We start from the raw sequence: 19,873 nt of genomic DNA on the forward strand, positions 1-19,873 counted from the left end.
TAATAAAATATCCTTATAATGACATATTATTAAAATTGTTATTTATGCACCATGGTGGTGTTAGTTGAATTTTAATGCATGTTAATTTATTTAAATCAATTAATATTTTAACATAATATTTTAAACATTGTACAGTAATGAGACATTTAGAAATGTATTTAGAATGATTACTGATTACTTAAAAATGTATTTAGATATTTATTTGATTATTTACACATTTAGAATGAGAATATTTGATTTTTCAATTAAAAACCCTATTCCCCCTTTTATATTAGGTGGCCTTAACTACTATGTACTTACATCAGCAAATAAGTACAGTGTACTTATTGTGTTCATATTGTTTTGCAAAACACTTTCGCTGCTGTTGTGGTGGGATAAGCGTAAGGTTGTGAACAGGTTTGGTGGTATGGGTAGGTTTAAGGGTGGGTTAAGGTGTAAGGGGAGTGTCAACAGTGTAATTATAAATGTAATTACAGATGTAATTACATGCAGGTATTTTTTAAATAAATGCACTGTATCAAATGATTAATTAAAATTTAAGTACATACAGTAGTAGTTAAGGCCACCTTATATAAAGTGGGACCAAAACCCTTTGATGCATTATGATAAGAATTTTGGCTAAAATGTGCTTATTTGTCAACAAAATATAACACTACCAAATTTTTTAAGTTCTTGAATATATTTAATGCAAAATCCAGTTAAGAAATATATCTTTTGTTTGGTCTTTGTATAGTTCAGCTTAGCTGTTAACATACTGTTAGCTGAGTTTAGTTGTGTTGGGTGTCAGGAATTTTTATAAATCTGTTATGCATTTTGTTGTACTGTATGTTGATTATTAAAATAATAGGTCTGAATACATGTACAAGTGTTTTGCAGTGTAGGTGTACTGCAGAGCTGTGTAAAAAGAGAAATCAAATATAAGGAATATCCTCATCAGATCCCCAGGGGAGACAGAAGGGCAGAAGAGAGAGTGGGGAAAAAAAGGTTGAGAGTGAAAAAGAAATTGTGAGTCTCAGAACAGAATGATGGAAGAGACACAAGATCCTGTTCCCATACTGTCACTGCAAATCTTCATCTAAAGGCCAGACACTTTCTGCACCCCCCCCCTTCTGTCTTTCTCTCACTTTTTTAAACTAATTTCTTTGCCTCTCACTGTATTAATTTTTTTTTCTAGCAACACACACAGATAGCTGGATGTATTGGGTGTATCCACACCCCTCTCTCCCCCTTATCCTGTGTTGCTCAGGGAAAGCCGCTGCGGTTTGCGATGTGTTCCGATGTGAGGTTAAACGAGGAGAGTAGTTGACATGTCCCAGAGTTCTTTGCTTCATTTCCAAATGTTCTCAGACTCCACTGGTCTGTTCTGTGCACAGCAGGCTTCACCTGTCTAACCCAGCCTAACTCTCTAACGCTCAGACTGTCAAAACTAGGGAACTATGTGCAAATAACAAGTCAACGTCAACACCTAGGATAAGCTTGCATGCCAAAAATATCAAAATAAAAATATGTCTTCTTTCACACATGATAAAAAGCATAAATTATGGGAAAATACATAGACTTTCAAAGGTACTCTGTAATGCTGTTTTATTACAGTCATTTATAAAATACAATAAATAATATACTTTGATAAGTCAGTAGTTGATGTACACTGAAAGAGAAATATATATTCATTAAGGAATATTCATAATATTATTAAATATGTATGTAAACAATTGAATGTGCATTACCTAATTGTTGCATGATTATGCGTTTCTGTTTCTCTTGAGTGCCGTATACTTCTTGCAGCAAAGAGGACATTTCAGATGTTGACTTGTGCATTTTATATTCCATCTACTTAATCCAACTGCAAGCTGTGTAAATTATACATCTGCACATCTTCCCCCTGGGCTGCAGAGCTGCGCAAAACCTGGGCTTGTTTGGACTCAAAATGCGGAGGCTCATACGGACGGCCGTGCTATTTCAGTATTCGTGTAGTGTGTAAGTTGTGTGTACGCTATCAGAAGAGAGAGAGAGAGCAGGAGTATAGGACAGCGTCACTGTATTTGTGTATATGTTGTGTGTATTTGAAAATGTTGGCTGGATGGCCAGTGGGTTCAGTCAGAGGAGGTGAAACGTCAATGTCCCGCTGATATGAGCCCTCAGAAGTTAATAGCAGATACTTCCTGCTCCAAAGTCATGTATTAGACCAGGGATCTCCAACCCTGCTCCTGGAGAGCTACCATCCTGCAGACTTCAGTTCCAACCCTGCTCCAACACACCTGTCTGTAATTATCAAGTAGCCCTGAACACCTTGATTAGCTGGTTCAGGTGTGTTTGATTGGGGTTGGAGCTGAAATCTGTAGGACGGTAGCTCTCCTGGAGCAGGGTGGGAGACAACTGTATTAGACTTTATTTTAGTTATGGCTGTCTACTTCCTAAAGTATGTCATCTTAGTACTCTATTTAGATCACCTTCACATACAGAATAAAAGAGTGATTATGTAATCCAATGAGGGACTGATATGTAGCTACAGTGTATCGTGCGTAGAGCTTGTGTAGTGAGCTCAGAGAGTGGAGCGTTTCCCTTGTTAGATGTTCTTGAGAGAGACCGGCCTTGTTTTTTCCCCCCAAGCCGGGTGGTGGCCTGGCGCCCAACGTGGGGTCGGGCATCACTCCACATTCACTAAAGGGTTCACTTCCTGTTTGGGTTAAAAGGTGCTGTTCTCATCAAATGGGGTAGAGACTGGCTTCCTGTGGTTATGCTGAAGCTCAGAGTAATGGAAGTTGAGTCTTGACAATCTGGAAGGACATATTTGCGACTCCCAATGGTCACAAGAACTCGCAAAGCTGAGAACTGAGAACAGCATAAAGTCCTGCAAAGTTAGGCATTGCCTGCAGAGGTGACGGTGTCTTATATTATAATTAGAAATATGTCAAATATATTATCAGCTTAGGCTGAAGTCCTTTAAAGGGATAGTTCACCCGAAAATGAAAGTTCTGTCATTGTTTGCTCCCCCTCATGTTGTTCCAAATGCATACTGAACTGGCACACTAGTGCATGTAAAAACTGGTGCTTGTGCAAATAAGATTATCAGCAAATAACAAATTAATTTTCAGCCTATTTCTCACACAAAGAACATGTTGTATGGCTTTAAAACACTTCAGAAATCAGTGTTATTTTAGTATCACTGAGATACTATAAATTGTTTTCTTAATATTCTGAATTAATTTGTATTTTCTATTTTAATTTTAGTTGCTTTTTTTAAATTTGTTGTGTGCTTTTTGTCTTTTTTTCAGTTTTAAATTAACGTTTTTATTTTATTTATTTTTTAATTGTTAAAAAAAAATGTGTGTTCCACATATACAAAATGCAATATATAAAGTCATACAGGTTTAAAACTATATGACGGTGACTAAATTATGACAGAATTTTCATTTTTGAATAAACTTTCCCTTTCAGTTATTGTGTCACATTCAGAAGTAATCAGCATGTATGGGAATGTCAACATATTTTAGCTTTCACCAGGTATTGAAGTCCAAAACTACTGATAAGTGACAGAATAAATGTAAATCTGTAAACTGAGTTGACATGAACTGTGTCTGACAGCGATGTAATCCGACATTAATGTGTTGTGTGGCATCATATCATGACACCATATGTCGACAGAACCCTCTGATTAAATCCCTGATCCTTTGCTTGACAGCAGGACTATAATACTGAGGGGTCAGTTTCCAAGGCCTGCTGTCAGAATATTTCCAGAAAGCAGGGCCGTTGTCTCCATGTGCCATGCACGTAACCTCTGTGGTTCCAAAAAACTGAGTCTCGGACAATGGCATGCGATAGTGGGCATTTAGTTTTGCATTACTCAGGAAGAGATCGGTATAGCAGGAAATGAGGAAGTGGTTTTATGAAATTTCTCCAGTGAGCTGAGAGGATTCTGGGTAGAATAACATGATGAAATCTGACCTGCTCCGGTATATACAAGGCCCCATTCTCTCCAGGTTTGGCTTCTGGTGTAATCAAGACTCAAGCGACTGACTTGTCAAATATTAATCTGAAAGAGGAGAGTCAGTGGTTGCAGCTGTTATATACAGTACGCTTGAGAGCTTTGTGTTTGGAGTGTATGGAACAGATATATTAATCTAATTTGGAAGTTGACCCTGAGAAGGTGGCGGAAACACTTCAAAACAACTGCAAAACAGGACGAAGCAATTAGATACCCACAATAATTTTGGCTTTGAGTTAAAGCCATAGCTGTTTTCCTGCCTGCATAGCTTTGCTGTGAAAAACTGTGCATGAACAATTAAGCCATCAAAAAGTCAGTAGTCAAGAATATGGCCTCGTTTACACTGCCAGTTAAATGTGACCCAATTCTGATTTTTTGCTCATACGTGACACAGATCGGATCTGTTCTATGACAGTGTAAACAGGAAAAAAGTGCATACATTCGGATATTTCGAGATTGGTTTCAGGCCTCATTCATATGTGGAAATAAATCGGAAATAAATAAGATATGTGCCAGTGCGACTGTCATGTAAACAAGCAGATCGGATTTTCTGAGGCATTGCATTCTGTACGTCATTAAAACTGCGACAATTTGGTACTTCTCCGTGGTTTAATGATGTCATATGTGACCTGTGCAGCCAAAATGAGTGTAAATTTGCACGGGCTATTTTGAGCTACAGGCAAAAAAAGGGCAAAATGCTCCAAGTAGTAATTGAACATCTTAAATTATCTTTATTTGTACATTTTCTGAGAGGATTAACGTTACAGTAGCTACCTTTTCTCGCGCTGACTATCATCCGAAGTGCGTGCATATAATGGTGCTTCTGACGGCGCGTGATCCCAATAAATAGCCTACACACATATACAGAATTACAGTATTTCAGAATTCACGCAAACATAATCTGCTCTGTTTTAAGTGAACGCTTGGGGAACTGTTGGGGGAAAACATCTGATGTGTAACATTATATTAGATCCATGCATTACAGTATAGGACGTCTGTATCATTATCATAATGTTAATCTAACAACAAAAGAAAAGAGGGAATCACTCGCTGCACTTCATTGAACTGCTTTTATAGTTTGAATAATCAATTTATTTGTAAAGAACACACTTAAGTTATTTTTACGCTTGATTATTAATATAAAAAAAAATAACTCTATAGTTAATATAAAAAAAGAAAAATATAATACATTATTTGTTTCTTTCTAGGCTATTTGTTCTACTGTTTTTGTTTTTTTTGCATATGTTCTTATTTATAATAGCAAAGATAAAATAAAAAAAATCTGTATTGTGATTAGAAATATAGTAATTAATAATAAGAATAGATGGAGGACTTCACATATCGACTTAAAATGGGTGTGTTCTTTGTCCGATTCCAACAAATCATAAATAATTTTGAAGGTCTTTTAATGGAGAATTTCTTAGTTTTTTTATTGCTTATTGTGATTCGTTTTTTACAGCACAGGTCACAGTATTCTCATAAGGGAGCACATGTGGAGGCAGTAAATGACAACAATGCATGCGCAATGTTTCAGGTGGTATAGCAAGTGCAAACACATGAATCGGATATGGGCTACAGTTGAAAGAACGTGTAAACGGACAGCCAAAAAAATCGGATATAGGCAACAAATCAGAACTGGGCATCAAGACCTGCGGTGTAAATGTGGCCTATGTGTGCTGTAGACTGATACATGTTTGATGAAATACAGAAGAGAGTCACTGAAAGGCTCTGTGACCTACTTAGGTTGTTGATTTTCATGCATGCTTCTTGACATGCCTCAGAAACACAAAGAATGAGTTAGGGATTCAAGCAGCAGTCAGCCATTTTGGCTCTGAAGGGTGTTCCTGTGAAGATTTCTTACTAATCATCTCTCTTTAGTCTCACTGTCTTAACAGCTGACCTAGACTGCACAGAAGGTCTCGTATAATGAGGTGTTTCTATTTTCAAGCTGATTCTTTTTTTAACTCTCAAAGTTTGTTCATTCCAGGAGGTAGGAAACAGACCACATGGTCTCGCTGCACGCCACTCTACATTTCCTTATTCTGTCTCATGTTTTGTTCTTTAGGCGTAACCTGAATTTGTTGGAATAGTTAACTTAAAAACTCACTTGTCACTCCAAATCCAGAGTTTCCTCTGTGGAACACAAAGGATAATATAATATTAGATAACAGACCAGGTTTTAAGTTATTTAGCCTACTGAAAATTCTCTGAACCTTTCAGATCTCATTCATGTTTACACATATACTGTACAACAAACTCAGTACATTACAATTAGTTAAATGATATGTGATAGCCTATTAAATGTTCCCTGTTTGTTTGATCTTTTATGTCGTATTGTGTGTTGGTTTTGTAGTCCTTTTGTAGTTTTATGAACAAATTGCTTCCTGTGATTGTATTGACTGTTTTTAATTGGTCTGGTCTTCTGTAATGCTGAGGAACTCAGAGATGACTGAGAGAGGATCCAAGTGCAGATGAAGTTTAATAAATAACAATATAGAAGATGAACAAGACACAAGAACCACAAAAAGTGGGAACAGAACTACGTAACCTCAACAAAAACTATTGAAGGATAAGACCAGGAAATGAAAAGTCCAGAGCTTCAAGAAGTCTAAGAATGGAACAAGACGCAGAAGACACAGAATGGTGAACATGTAGAATAATCAGTGATGTTTGATGGCTTTTTTTGTAAAACATGAATTTTGAACATGTGGAAGCGAATTGAGAGCTAGTGAATGTTGACCTAAATTTGAGGCCAGAAAGCTGTTGTATGGCTTCAGATGACTCAGAATATAGTGCTAATAGTGCTTTTATGGAAGCACAAAGAGTGGTGTGAACATTCAGAAAAACATCTTCTTTTGTGTTCCATGCAAAACAGAATGCCTTACATGTTTAGAATTACACAAGACTGAGTAAATGTTCTCAGAATGTTAATTTATGTGTGACCCTTCTTACAAAACTTTTGAAACAAGACTGTGACCTAAATGAGCAGCTGATTGGCAGTGTAGGAGAAGTTAAATGTTAAAACTGACTAACCTTCCCTTTAGTTTCTCTAAGATTCAGGCTCTCCGCTCATTCTGTGTAGTCATGGCAACGCTGTGTCTGACATCAGCTCTTCAAATGAGTATTTTCCGCCTGCTCCTGCCGCAGCATTTGTATGGTCACTTGTTTGGTGTACAATGGCCTAAATTGTACAGTCACCTTGATTAAATGCGCCACCAAAAAGGGAGTAAGCCCTACTGTTTAATGGTTTCAACCACAAGAGGGTTTAATGCTTTCCTGTTTATCCATTTTGCTTTGCAGTTCAGCCTATGGTGCTTATGAGGTCAAATGCTTTTGGTTATTTCCTTTGGAGAGACAAATCATTCTTTTCCTGCAAGTTTGTCAGCTACAGGCTATAATAAAGAGCAATTAACTTTCTTTGACCTACTGAGGAAAAAATGCCAGAGTGATTTTTCTCCTTAAATTCATTTAAAAGATTAGATATTTATTTTGTTATATTAAAATGAAGCCCTATACTAGTGTTGCGCAAGCATGCTTTTGTATAGACATCCCTGAGGACACTAATTATTAAGGGTGCTGAGATGTTTTCTTTATAATAATGTCAAATTAAGACAGCAAGTTCCTTGATCTTCAGAAGTTCAACCTTGATCTGGCTTGGTGTTTCATTTACGGTTAACATCTCATATTAGCTAGCCACCTGGTCCGTGGATAAAGCTGTGCTCCTTTGTTAACCGATTGGTGATTGCCGAGAGTCATTGTTGGCTGTCTGTAAACACACAGGTTAATGCATCTGTGTTTGTGGTGTCAGCTTTGTTCCACACAATCAGAGCTGGGCTGCAGCACTCAAAAGCTCTCCATTTAAACTGGCACTCCAGCACTGCGCATCACAATGCTGCTACATAATTCTCCTTCAGAGCATCAGCAGGCTGCGCTTAATTTCCCTGCCCTCTGACTGAAGGCACACCACCAGGAACACTTCTTACTATGAACACAGTGTGGAGGAGAAGCCGTTCCCTTTCTCGTCTGTCATGGGCACACACAGTATGGCTGCTGTCATGAAACTAAGCATGGGCCGGTATGAGTTTTTGACGGTATGATAACCTTAAGCAAAAATATCACGGTATCATGGTATTGTTGTTACAGCTCTGAAATTTTTACATTTTTACCACTGGGTAAAAAAAAAAAAAAAATTTCCCGCTGGACACAACATATTTTGTTTTTGAGCAACATACAGAATATTAGAAACAGTAGAATTCGTTTATTTTTTTCTTTGATTTGTTTCCTAATCAAACTGACATCTTTATTTAACCTGAATCTGTAATTACAGTTATTTAATTTTAGTTATATAATGCATATACATATCATTTATATAATTTCATATCATTTAGTTATATAATAATAATCGTACACATAATTTGATTTAATAATAACCCAATTTCAAGCAAAAACAGAATGTTCTGACAAGCTTTGTGAAAATATACCACGTAAACCTTTCAGAAGACAGTCAGCTCCCCTCAGAAACACATTCATATAAACCCCCAAATTAATATTGAGGATTTTCTTCCTATAGTTTGTGCGTCATGAACAGTGAGTGATCTGCCTGCTACAGGATTTTTCTCGGTGCGTCCATCTTCAGCGTCTCTGGCCTGTGTTAACGGGCATTAACAGACTTAATATTTTCACATAAATTACATTTTGGAAAATGAGTTGCATTATGGCAAAAAACAGTGCATACCGCAGGGTAATGGAAAATATTAATGGTTTTGAAACCGTGAAATTTTCAAATCGCGGTATACCTTGAAACTGGTAATCGGCCCATGCCTACATGAAACATGAGTCTTTTCACCAAAAATAGTGCATTGCATGCAACATTGCATTCCTGATGCAGGTTCATTGATATAGGATTGAGGCCAGTGTTGGTCAATATTTATTTATTTATTTATTTATTTTTTCGAGATTTTTATCATTATCATCAAAGATTAAATAAAAAATGATCATGATGATAATTAAACTATTTACATCAGTAAACTGAACCACTTATAAATATGCAATATGTATATACTGAATGTAATATGTATTTACATGTTTATGTTTATATTCATAAAATGTATATTATAAATACTTTTATTTAATATATAAACATAAATTTCTTTGTTTGTATTTCTATTTTTGTTTGACAGCACTAATTATTATTTTATTTTATTTTATTTTTCCTTTCTTTTCTTTTATTATTTTATTCTTTAATTTAATTTAATTTAATTTAATTTAATTTAATTTAATTTAATTTAATTTAATTTAATTTAATTTAATTTAATTTAATTTAATTTTAGTTTAGTTTAGTTTAGTTTAGTTTAGTTTAGTGTGAAACAGTGATTCAGTGAAGGAAACAAAAAACACAAACAAATAACTTCTCAAACTAAACTAAACAATTTAACAAAATGGTAGTGTTGCTTTCGTCAACGAAAAATATGACTAAATATCTTCGTCAACGAACCTTTATCATGTGACGAAAACGAGACGAGACGCAACGCAATGTAAATGCTGGTCATGTGACGATGACTATAATTAAATGTATAATGCAATATCGTTGACGAATAAAAACGAGACTAAATGTGGTTTACAAAGTAAAAACTATGCTAAAATGTCTCTTCATTTTCGTTGACCACAACGAGACGAAACAAAATGTTTTAACGTTATTTCTTCTCGTTTAGTCATTATTATTATTTTTTTGCAGTATTTCTAATTCCTGTGTCTCACTGCGCAGATGCGACCGACGTCATTTCCACAAGTCCCACCATTATTTATTTAGAAGATGACAACAAACAAAGTTAAGCGGGATTTATACTTTCGCCTGGCTCCGCTTCACAAGCCTCCGCTAACTGCAAGCGCACCTTCCCAAAAGGACGAGGCTTTTATGCTTGTCGCGTTCACCATTGTACTATTCTTTGAAATGACAGGGGATCGACGAGGAGAAATTGTCCTATAAAACCGTCTGGATTACCGGTGAGAAGTCATTTGCCAGTATGGCCAGTACAAGTCTTGTGATGAATGAGTTGATGAATTAATAATTTCTTTATTTACAAACTTAAAACAATCTTAAACTGTTGGCTGTATTACGTATCAAACACAAGACAACTCTAAACAAATAGTGTATAATAAATATCTAAATGAATTCTAATTCTATTTTATACAATAAAAATAAAACGTACTTCAAATAAGAAGCCTTGGACAAACTATGCAAACATTTTTTTCCAAAAAAGCGTTTTCCGTCAAAAAGCACCTGATGGAGTTTGAACTTCACATTAAACTGCTTCTGTTTCACACAAACGCCGACACAGACATGCATGTTCGGCTAGAATTGCCCTGAACTTGTGCATGTTCGGATGCGGAGCTGTGAGGAAAGTTACAAAAAATGCTGTGCACTCCGCCACACGAATAGTTCACGCGCACTAAAAGCGAGCTTCCAGCAACATCGCGATGACGTCATATTTTCCGCGCTCATCCAAGCGATCTTGCAGATGCGTCGAGTATAAATCAGCCTTGACACAGAGAAAGGGACTGATGGCCAGCCAGCCGGGGTTCATCTTTGGGAGAAAAATTAGCAGATTATTATTATTATTATTATTATTATTATTTTATTGTTTTTATTTATTTTATTTAAATTTATGTGTGTGTACTTCTAACATGTTTGCTTGGTAAAATAAATGTTGTAAATTCAAATCAGAGAGCCTTCCGTGTGGATGTATTCTTGAGTCTATTATATTATCTATAACAATAATATAATAAGATAACCTTGTTTGAAATGGATTTGGCTAAAAGAAATTTTTTGTTTCGTCTATACTTCTAGGTACTTGTACCAAATTGACTGGGTTAAATAGAATTGCATTACTAAAAAGAGACTAAAATACCATTTTCATTGACTAAAACTAGACTAAAATGTCATCAGTTTTCGTCGACTAAAACTAGACTAGACTAAAAAGAGTATGAACGTGACTAAAACTAATAAAAACTCAAATGACAGCTTCACACAAAGACTAGACTAAGACTAAAATTAAAACAGGCCGCCAAAAACAACACTAGAACCTGTTGACCTGGTCTTGCTTTATTATTTTTTGCCTGCAGCTTGTGAGAATCATTCAATACAAAGATGTTTTCTTTCCAGTATTTTGCTGTACACTATCTCTTTATGCAAACTCATTCACAATTCAGGTACTGTAAATGTGATGCATTTTGCTGTGGCGCTGTGGGAAACACGGACCGGTGCCTTTGTCTGTCACTCTCTCTTCAAATTGTTCATATGTCTGTGCCTTTACAGTGCTTTTACATCTGAGGATTGTCATGAGGATATTAACAGTATGAGTACAACAAGTGTCTAGACGTGGAGCGATCGTGCAGCTGATTAAATGGAGTTATGTTGGACAGAGGCAGGACATTGTTGTCACAAGACTCCAAATAATGTAAGTCTCAGAGCAGACTTTAATATGACCAAGTCAGTCAGCCGTCCACCCTTTGCTCTGCCTCGTGTCCAAGAGCAGTCAGGTTGATGAATGGCTCCCATTACTCTGAGCATTATGGGCTGAAGCAGATGGGTGGGTATTTGGGCCTTGAGCGAGAGGAGTATTTTACCACAACCATAACAGTGAGATCTCTTGTCTCACAGAATGACCAGCACATGCTCGCTAGTCGCCATTTCCACATCAGAAGGCTCAGCATCATTAAGTCCCGCCGGAGAAACAAGACTCCATCAGACATCTCGCTGATTTCATGCATGAGGATCCGCTGTATGTATATCGTCGCTCGCAAAACATTTTTCTTTTCTCGTTCGGGATGTTTAATGGCCTCAGCCATGGCACCAGGCGTAATGACAAATAAATGGAAGCAGTATGAGCGTTTAGGGTGAGGCTTGTATTTGAAAATGGGATTTCTGTGCAGACAGGGAGTGGTAGTCTAAGTAATAACATGTCGCCAGCAGAGCCATGGATCAGCAGCACGTTAGCTGTCAACAAGAAGCAGGAACTTACAATTTCTGGGTTACTCAGGGTCTCTGCAATGCATCTCTTTGTGGCAGCTGGGAAGATAATTCAGTTGTATTCACAACTCTAGGCACCTTCAGCCCTAAAAGTGCTCTGGAAATCGCCTTCTCTGGAAGGAATTAATGTATGAACGTACTTTATTAATCATGGAGTTATCCACTGACTGAATTTAATTTTATCACGTTTGTTTAAATTACCACTTAAGAGGAAGAGATTTCCATCTGAAGGGCAGTTTTTCAGGCCATGGGACTGCTTTAGGAAAGCACTGCAAAGAAGGTGCTTTTGGGAAAGGGAACTAGATGGTGTTCCACTTAAAGGAACTCTAGAGGGCAGAACACAGGCTCGGAGCTGGCCCGTATTCATCCCTGACTACGCTCTGCCTTTTATCCCGGCCTGATGCTGTACCGAGCGCCACATCACCACAATTATCCAAAATGGCAGTAATTACCCCCCCCCTCCCCTCCCTGGCTCTCCAGTGGAGACATCCTGGAGAGAATGGAGGACCTCAGGCCAAGAAATAATTAACTTGATAATGGCCTTCCTTTCCACAGCCACCCTTCTCGCTCTGTCTCTTTCCACATTTCCACCAATTACAAAGATATATCGTTTTAAACCTTCTTTGGAGCAGTATACTAATAGCTCTCTTTACTGTTTGTTTGTATACAGTGTCGTTCATTTTCAGGTGGGAACCTTTGATAATCTCAGAGTCTGAAAATACCTTGATGTCACAGTGATGCAACTTGCTTGATGCTTCGTTCTTGCTTAACAGTGCCTCGAGCACAGCTTCCTCTGGAGGTGATTGATTGGGGGAATTTTTAATGCATTTTGTAATTTTTCATCACTCAACCAAGCTGCTTTGTACCGAGGCCGTCTGACAACCGCAAACCACTAATAATGGTTCAGCACACTCAAAACAATATGGATTTTACAGTTCACAACCAAAATGGCCTGATCTAGAGATGTTTAGTTTCCAGTCTTCTGGAAAAGATGCCAGTAATTCAAAACTAGTCTTGGCATAGCCCGTTAAAGCACTACCACCAAAGTGCAATGAGTGTGTCATGTTCATGCTTAAGCTGCTACATTACATGTGCGGTGGTTGATTCACTCGGTAGTGTCAGGTTTTTGCCAATGTGCAGAGAAAAAAAGAGTCTCTGCACAGAATATATGTGAATTATTTATAAGGCAAAGTTAAAGTTGTAAAGTGTCAAATGGTGCAACTCCCCCAAAATGTAATGTATTAACTCATTAATAATTCCTGATATGTGTACAAAAGTCAAAATCCTTTTAAAATATAAGAATATATATGAACTATTTATAAGGCAGAGTTAAAGTTGTAAAATATCAAATGGTGCAACTCCCCAAAAATGCAGTGTATTTATTAATTGATAATTCCTGTTGTGTAAAAAATATTTTATATTTTCATTAGGTATATTTTATTTTATTTGTTTTTTTAAATAATGTTTAATATGTTTACAATCTATGTATTCAACGTGTAAGGAAATGTGTTATTCATTTTTAACTTAATTTTTAACACATGATATCTTAAAGGGTTAGTTCACCCAAAAATGAAAATTAGACCAGAAATTACGCAAACTCAAGTCATATGACTTTATTCTTTTAGACGAATCCAGTCGGAGTCATTTAAAAAATTGTCTTGGCACTCAGTGGGTTTTGCAGTGCATTAGTCCAAGAGAAATTGAATAAAAATCGCCCATCCATAAAAAAAAAAGTGTCTCACACTGCTTTGGGAGGTGAACAAAGGCCTCCTGTGCAAATCGATGTGTTTTTGTAAGAAAAATATCCATATTCAAAACGTAATAATCACTTTAATGTAGCTTGCGCCAACAGTTGTACATGGAAGCAGTTCCGGGCTGATGACATATTGAGGTCAGCATTGCGCATGCGCTGTTGAGTCTCGTGAAAACCAACGTTTGTTAACAGGAGCAAAGGAAGCAAAGTTTCCTTACTTTATTAAAGGAAAACCAGTCTCCTCTTGGCTTATATCGAAATTCTCCGACATTCTTTTTTACAAATCCTTGTTTTGTACTTCTAATTCATGACCGTTGTTTTGTTTTGATCTCTCCCCTGTGATTCTGCGTTCGTTACTTCTGAGCGGCGCATGCGCAAAACCGACCTCACAGTGAGCGCAAGCTAGATTAAAGTGATTATTATGTTTTAAATATAAATATTTTTATTACAAAAACGCATCGATTAGCTACAGTGGGACTTTGCCCACCCCCAGAACTGTGTGAGACACTTTTTTTTATTGAGGATGGGTGCTTTTTATTTAACTTCTTTTGGACTGATACACTGCAACACCTGCTGAGTGCCATTAAACAGCTTGAAAGATCAAAGACAGTTTTTAATATAACTCCGACTGGATTCGCCTGAAAGAAGAAAATCATATACACCTAGGATGACTTGAGGGTGAGTAATTTATGGGCTAATTTTCATTTTTGGTGAACTAACCCTTTAAATAATTATTTCATTAATCATTACATTTTCCTGAAAATTGTATGAATTTTTTAGTACAGTCAAAACCATATGAAACCAACATGATTACATGAGTACAGGGTGGAGAATGTGCATTTGCAGACAAACAAGACACAAAAAAATGTCAATATTAGCAGGGCGAATAGCTTTGGTCTTGTATTGTGTTCTTGGCATTAGTCAATCAATACACCCTCTCAGCTACTCCACCGTGTTACCTTACAAAACCAGGGCACTTGGTTCAGTTTCATGCGACTCAAAGGTGTGAACATCTCAAGCAAAAATTCCCACAGCAAGCATGGTACTGGTTTGCAGTCACAAATGTCCAAAAGCCCAAGCCACTTGTCTTGGGGTCTTAAAAATCGAGGTGGATTTATGCGCGTGAGTGGAGCTGGATGGATCCCTAAGCCCAGTGAAGGGGAACAAATGCACAGGGCTGCTTTTGCTCTCATGCCTGTGTGCTCTAGATGCAATGAGAAATTCAGCCCTTGGCTTTTGGACAGGAACACCGTACATGACCCTAATTGTCAGTGCTTTGATGTCCCTACTGTACTTGCTGCACCTAGACATAAGGTAATTTAGGACCTTATTTTACGATAAATACACAATATCCATGAACAAAGAATCTGTCATAGCAGTGCTATGTATAAATAATAGCCTTTTTTGAAATTGCATCCATTTGAACCATGTCCCCTCTTTAGAATATTTTTATGCCAGACATCTTGGCAGTAGTTTGATTTGGGTGATGATGCTGGTGGCGGGTGGGATTAGGCCGGTTCCTGCTTTGGAGGGAATGTAACAGCAGGCATCTGCATGTGTGCTATACTGATCTCTTCATGCTGTATGCTTTTAATGCAATGCTTCAATGCAATGCTGAGAGTTTGAAAAGGGCATCCTTTTTTTAAGGACAAACTGAAAGGTGAAACATTTTGGAGGGGCTTGGGATTTTTGGGTAATCACTTTTAGCGCCAAGCATAGCATAAATACAGTAATGAAGTATATTGTATTTTGGTATTATATATATATATATATATATATATATATATATATATATATATAGAGAGAGAGAGAGAGAGAGAGAGAGAGAGAGTTAGAGAGAGCGAGTGAGAGAGAGTTAACAAGTGAGTGGTTTTATACACAGCAAATGTCCGCTCACCAATCACATGCATTTATGCTGAGTGTTTTAAGGAGAAATAAAACATTTTATGAAGCAATAAATGCCATTTATTGTTCATTTGTTATTAGCTATCATTTGCATACATATGTAAATCATTCACTTAACACAAAATACAATATTTATGACAATCACCTGGGAGATTCTGAATGTTTGTACTTTCCACATCAGCTTTCGTGTGTATGTAAAATGGGCATATATAAAGCTAACCATTTATCACAAATTGTATGTTAACATATGAACGTCAGACTGGAGACTTTTATCTTTGTCTGTATTTAATTCCAGGAATTGGTTTTATTAACATTAGAAAAGCTGAGAGCAGAAATAATGGTCAAATTGAACTCCATAACCTATGTTATGGTTTCAGATAAGTATTCAGTGACCATTGATTAGAAAACAGGCCAATGAAAGACCTGTTCCCGTTACCGGGTAGAATCTGCAGAGGGAGAAGGGGTTAGTGATTGAAGTAGGAAAATTGAATATGGGGTGTCACTGATGTGCATGCTACCGAATGAACGGTGACATTCGGTATTATTTTTCCAGTTGTATGTGCATGCACCTTTGGTCATTTTGTGTGTGTCATTAAGCCTCTTTATAAGGAGCAGACTCTAAGAGACATTCTGCACCTCATTTGCTCTCTCTCTGGCTCCCAGTACTAAAGTCTTCAGGTTGCAAACTTAGGTGCAGTAATTTGCCATTGACTGGCGACAGGTGCAGCTGCTGCCATTGCCACTGTTAACAAGCCGTTTCATCATGGTTAGCTTGCCGTGATTATCCCTTGTTGTTGCCACAATACCACGGGTGGCCATTTTATGATGCTGAAGATGTCAGAGGAAATAGTTTCATTAATAATCCTTAGCCTACTGTCCTTTCCGAGTCATTTGCTTCTGCAATTGCAAATTTATGTGTCCTCTTCTATTTTATTTTCCATCAGATGCGTGCAGATTAATGAGCAAATCAAGCTAGTGAATGATCTGACTAAAACATGTTTGTTTACAGTTTTGTTCATAGAGATGCGGTTAATACGTAATATGTAAATTCTACCAGTTGTCCTAATTACTAATGCTTCCATAAATAACCAGTTTGTTATAGTCTAGTATTTCCTAAGGGAACTGGTTCCTTCTAGAAGGATATATTTTGTGTATTCAATACACATCCTCTGAATCTACACATAATCGGTGCTTCAGAGCTTGAGATTTGGCTTTATATGTGTTTCTCCTCGTCTACTGGAGGTCTAGAGTCCGGTCACAGGAGAGATGGTGTGTCAACAGCAGTATGTCTTGTGGTCACTGTGCTGGGCTGACTTACCATGCTAATGGCTCGACTGACAGGACTTTGGGGCTCAGTCCTATAAACACAGACTTGCCCTCTGCCATACTTTCGTACAGCAGCTGGCCCTAGAGGATTGTTTGATTCTGGGTCCAAAATTGACCCACACAGTTCACCCAGGCACTTGTTATGAAAGTAAATGGGACAGCGCAGGTATCAGATAATGTACAGTTACTCTGTCATTTTTGTAAAGTAATCCTAGACTGGGACGGTATAAATATTAAGATGTTTATTTAATGTTAAATACAGCTGACTGTACATTTTCCTACCTTCAGATTTTTACACTGAAGGAAATACATAAATACATAGACACGAAATTTAGATTTTGAGATGGACAAGTAAATTTTGATCAGTTTATTTGTAGAGTCTTTGACGAGACAGAACCTGAGCACAACTGAGTCAGAAACACAAGCTTCCCAAATAAGCGCTTGTGTTGTTATCCTTAACTACAACTATTAAAAATCATTTATAGTATTGGAAATAAAGCTCAAATAAAATGAAATGTAACTATTACAAGATTGAACCTTGAAACTTACCTGAAAGTTATAATATAATATAATAAAAGTGTTCACACTTTAGTTTAAGGACCAATTCTCACTATTAACCAACTATTAACTACTCAAAAAAACTTTTGCCTCAGTAAAATCCTAATTTGCTGTTTGTTAATATTTAGCAGGTGGTTAGGTAGGTAGATAGGTAGTTGTTAAGTTAAGGTATATGATAGGATTAAGAGATCTAAAATATCGTCATGCTGAATATGGCATTGTGTGCTTTATAAGTGCTAATAAACAGACAATATGCTAATACAGTATGTATGCCAATAAAGTAGGTAATAGGTACTGTGATAGTGAGAGTTGGTCTGTAAACTAAAGTGTTACCTAAAAACTAATAAAAATGACAAAAGCACAAATCAAATGTAACAAGGCTAAAACTTGGAATAAAATGATAACTGAAAACATAAAAAATGAAAGCTAATTCAAAATATTTTAAAATATGGTCACACTTTATTTTAAGGTCCAATTCTCGCTATTAACAAACCATTAACTAAGACTTTTGCCTCAATATACTACGTATTTGCTGCTTATTAATAGTTAATAAGGTAGTTGTTAAGTTTAGGTATTAGGTAGGATTAGGGATGTAAAATATACAGAATATGTGCTTTATAAACACTAATAAACAGTCAATATGCTATTAATATGCATGCTAATAAGCAACTAGCTAATAGTGAGAATTTGTCTCTATGCTAAAGTGTTACCAAAAATACTTATAGCAAACAATACTAAAATAACTCTAATTTGTGTTATTTATCCAGTGTAATTGACTACTGAAATCTGCTAAATTATTTTGTTTTGCGATGGTCAACATTGCAGGTGTGCCATTATATTATGATGATAAAACCCAGAATATTCCTTACATACATCAGTGACTATAAATCCAATGTCATGTTGTTAAAAATGTTTTAGTTTTTAACAATATAATGTGTGTGTTCTTTAACAAGTTTAGTGAAGAGATATATTCATTAAAATAGTTTGTGATGATGTTGTGGTGGTGGCCTGTTGTCATCAAGTTTCTCAGTATGGCACCAGCTCTGTGAAATTCAAAATTAAGCCCTCAAATTCAACTCTGAATACTGATTAATAGCAAGATTATTGTAGCAGCCAATCCGTGCTATATCTATCAATGCCGGCCTTGCATTCTCCTTCATTTAGCTTTCAAAGTGAGGAGTGCGTTCCCATGACAACATGGCCAAAGCCTGCTCTGCAGATTGTGGATGTGCGCCTTATAAGGCAAACGACCACTTCGTGATTGTTGGTATTCAAAGGTGCCTTGATTTCAGTGCCGAATGGGTTTCAGTCACATGAGCACCACAATTTCATGGTCAATTACCTCACATTTCGTTCAACGTGAATGTTCAGGAATGGTATTTGTAGCTAGAGCTTCATTACTGACTGAATGATCATGGGTTCGGTTGAAGACAACGGTCTTGGTCAATAGGTTGAAGTGTAAAGCTTAAATTGACTGTTGATGATGATGCGTCTAGTTAAATGTGGTCGCAGTGATTCATTTTCACAGTAGTTCTTAATGGGTCATGGCACTTATCCGTCCGTCACTTATTACAGCATATTTCACTCCTGAAAATTTTCATTTCGAAACCTGCTGTAATGTCGGGATTTAACTAGCATCTTGTTGGAGAACAGACAATTTTTTGTTAAACAAGAAGAAAAGGCTGTTTTGCACTCAGTGTTTTGGTGGTTACTGATGACCAGAATGAAGTGAATATGGAGGAAATATGCAAATGAGATCTTTTAAAAGCCTGCTGTTTTATTCAGCATTATGAACAGCATCACTTCAATCGACTCGCCCTGCAGTGCCTCATCTCCTATTCCTGTTCTTCATACGCCACAGTCTTTTTTTAACACTTCTATTTCTGACGCTGAAGCTCACTGGCTAGTGAGCACTACCAAGTATGATGGAGTGTCAGAAATAGAGATGAACTGCTTGTGTAAGAACGTCTGTTGTATTATCATTGGCTGTGGGCCAAAAATAGCCTTCACATAAATGCTCAAAGGCATACTGGAAACAGAAGTGTCTTGCTTGTTCAACCCGATTGGTCACGTGACACCTAAGATTTTTGAACAGCAAATTTTGAGCACAACTTTGGCCTTTGATGATTAAGTTGCATAACAATTTTAGGTAAAAAAAAAAAAAAAAGTAACTTACTTGGCAGTCTATGGGACAGTCTCAAGCCTCCCGGTTTTCATCCAAAATATCTTAAATTGTGTTCTGAAAATAAGCAAAGCTTTACAGGTTTGGAACAACATGGGGGTAAGTGATTAATGACAAAATTTTCATTTTGGGGTG

General features: G+C 36.8%; 1 protein-coding gene across 1 annotated transcript in view; it reads left to right on the forward strand.

The window, feature by feature from the left end:
- Positions 1-19,873, forward strand: part of LOC109077127 (gamma-aminobutyric acid (GABA) B receptor, 2) — a 198,575-nt gene that overhangs the window by 28,452 nt on the left and 150,250 nt on the right. The window lies entirely within an intron of this gene.

Source organism: Cyprinus carpio, chromosome B19 (assembly GCF_018340385.1).
Source record: "Cyprinus carpio isolate SPL01 chromosome B19, ASM1834038v1, whole genome shotgun sequence".
Taxonomy (NCBI): domain Eukaryota; kingdom Metazoa; phylum Chordata; class Actinopteri; order Cypriniformes; family Cyprinidae; genus Cyprinus; species Cyprinus carpio.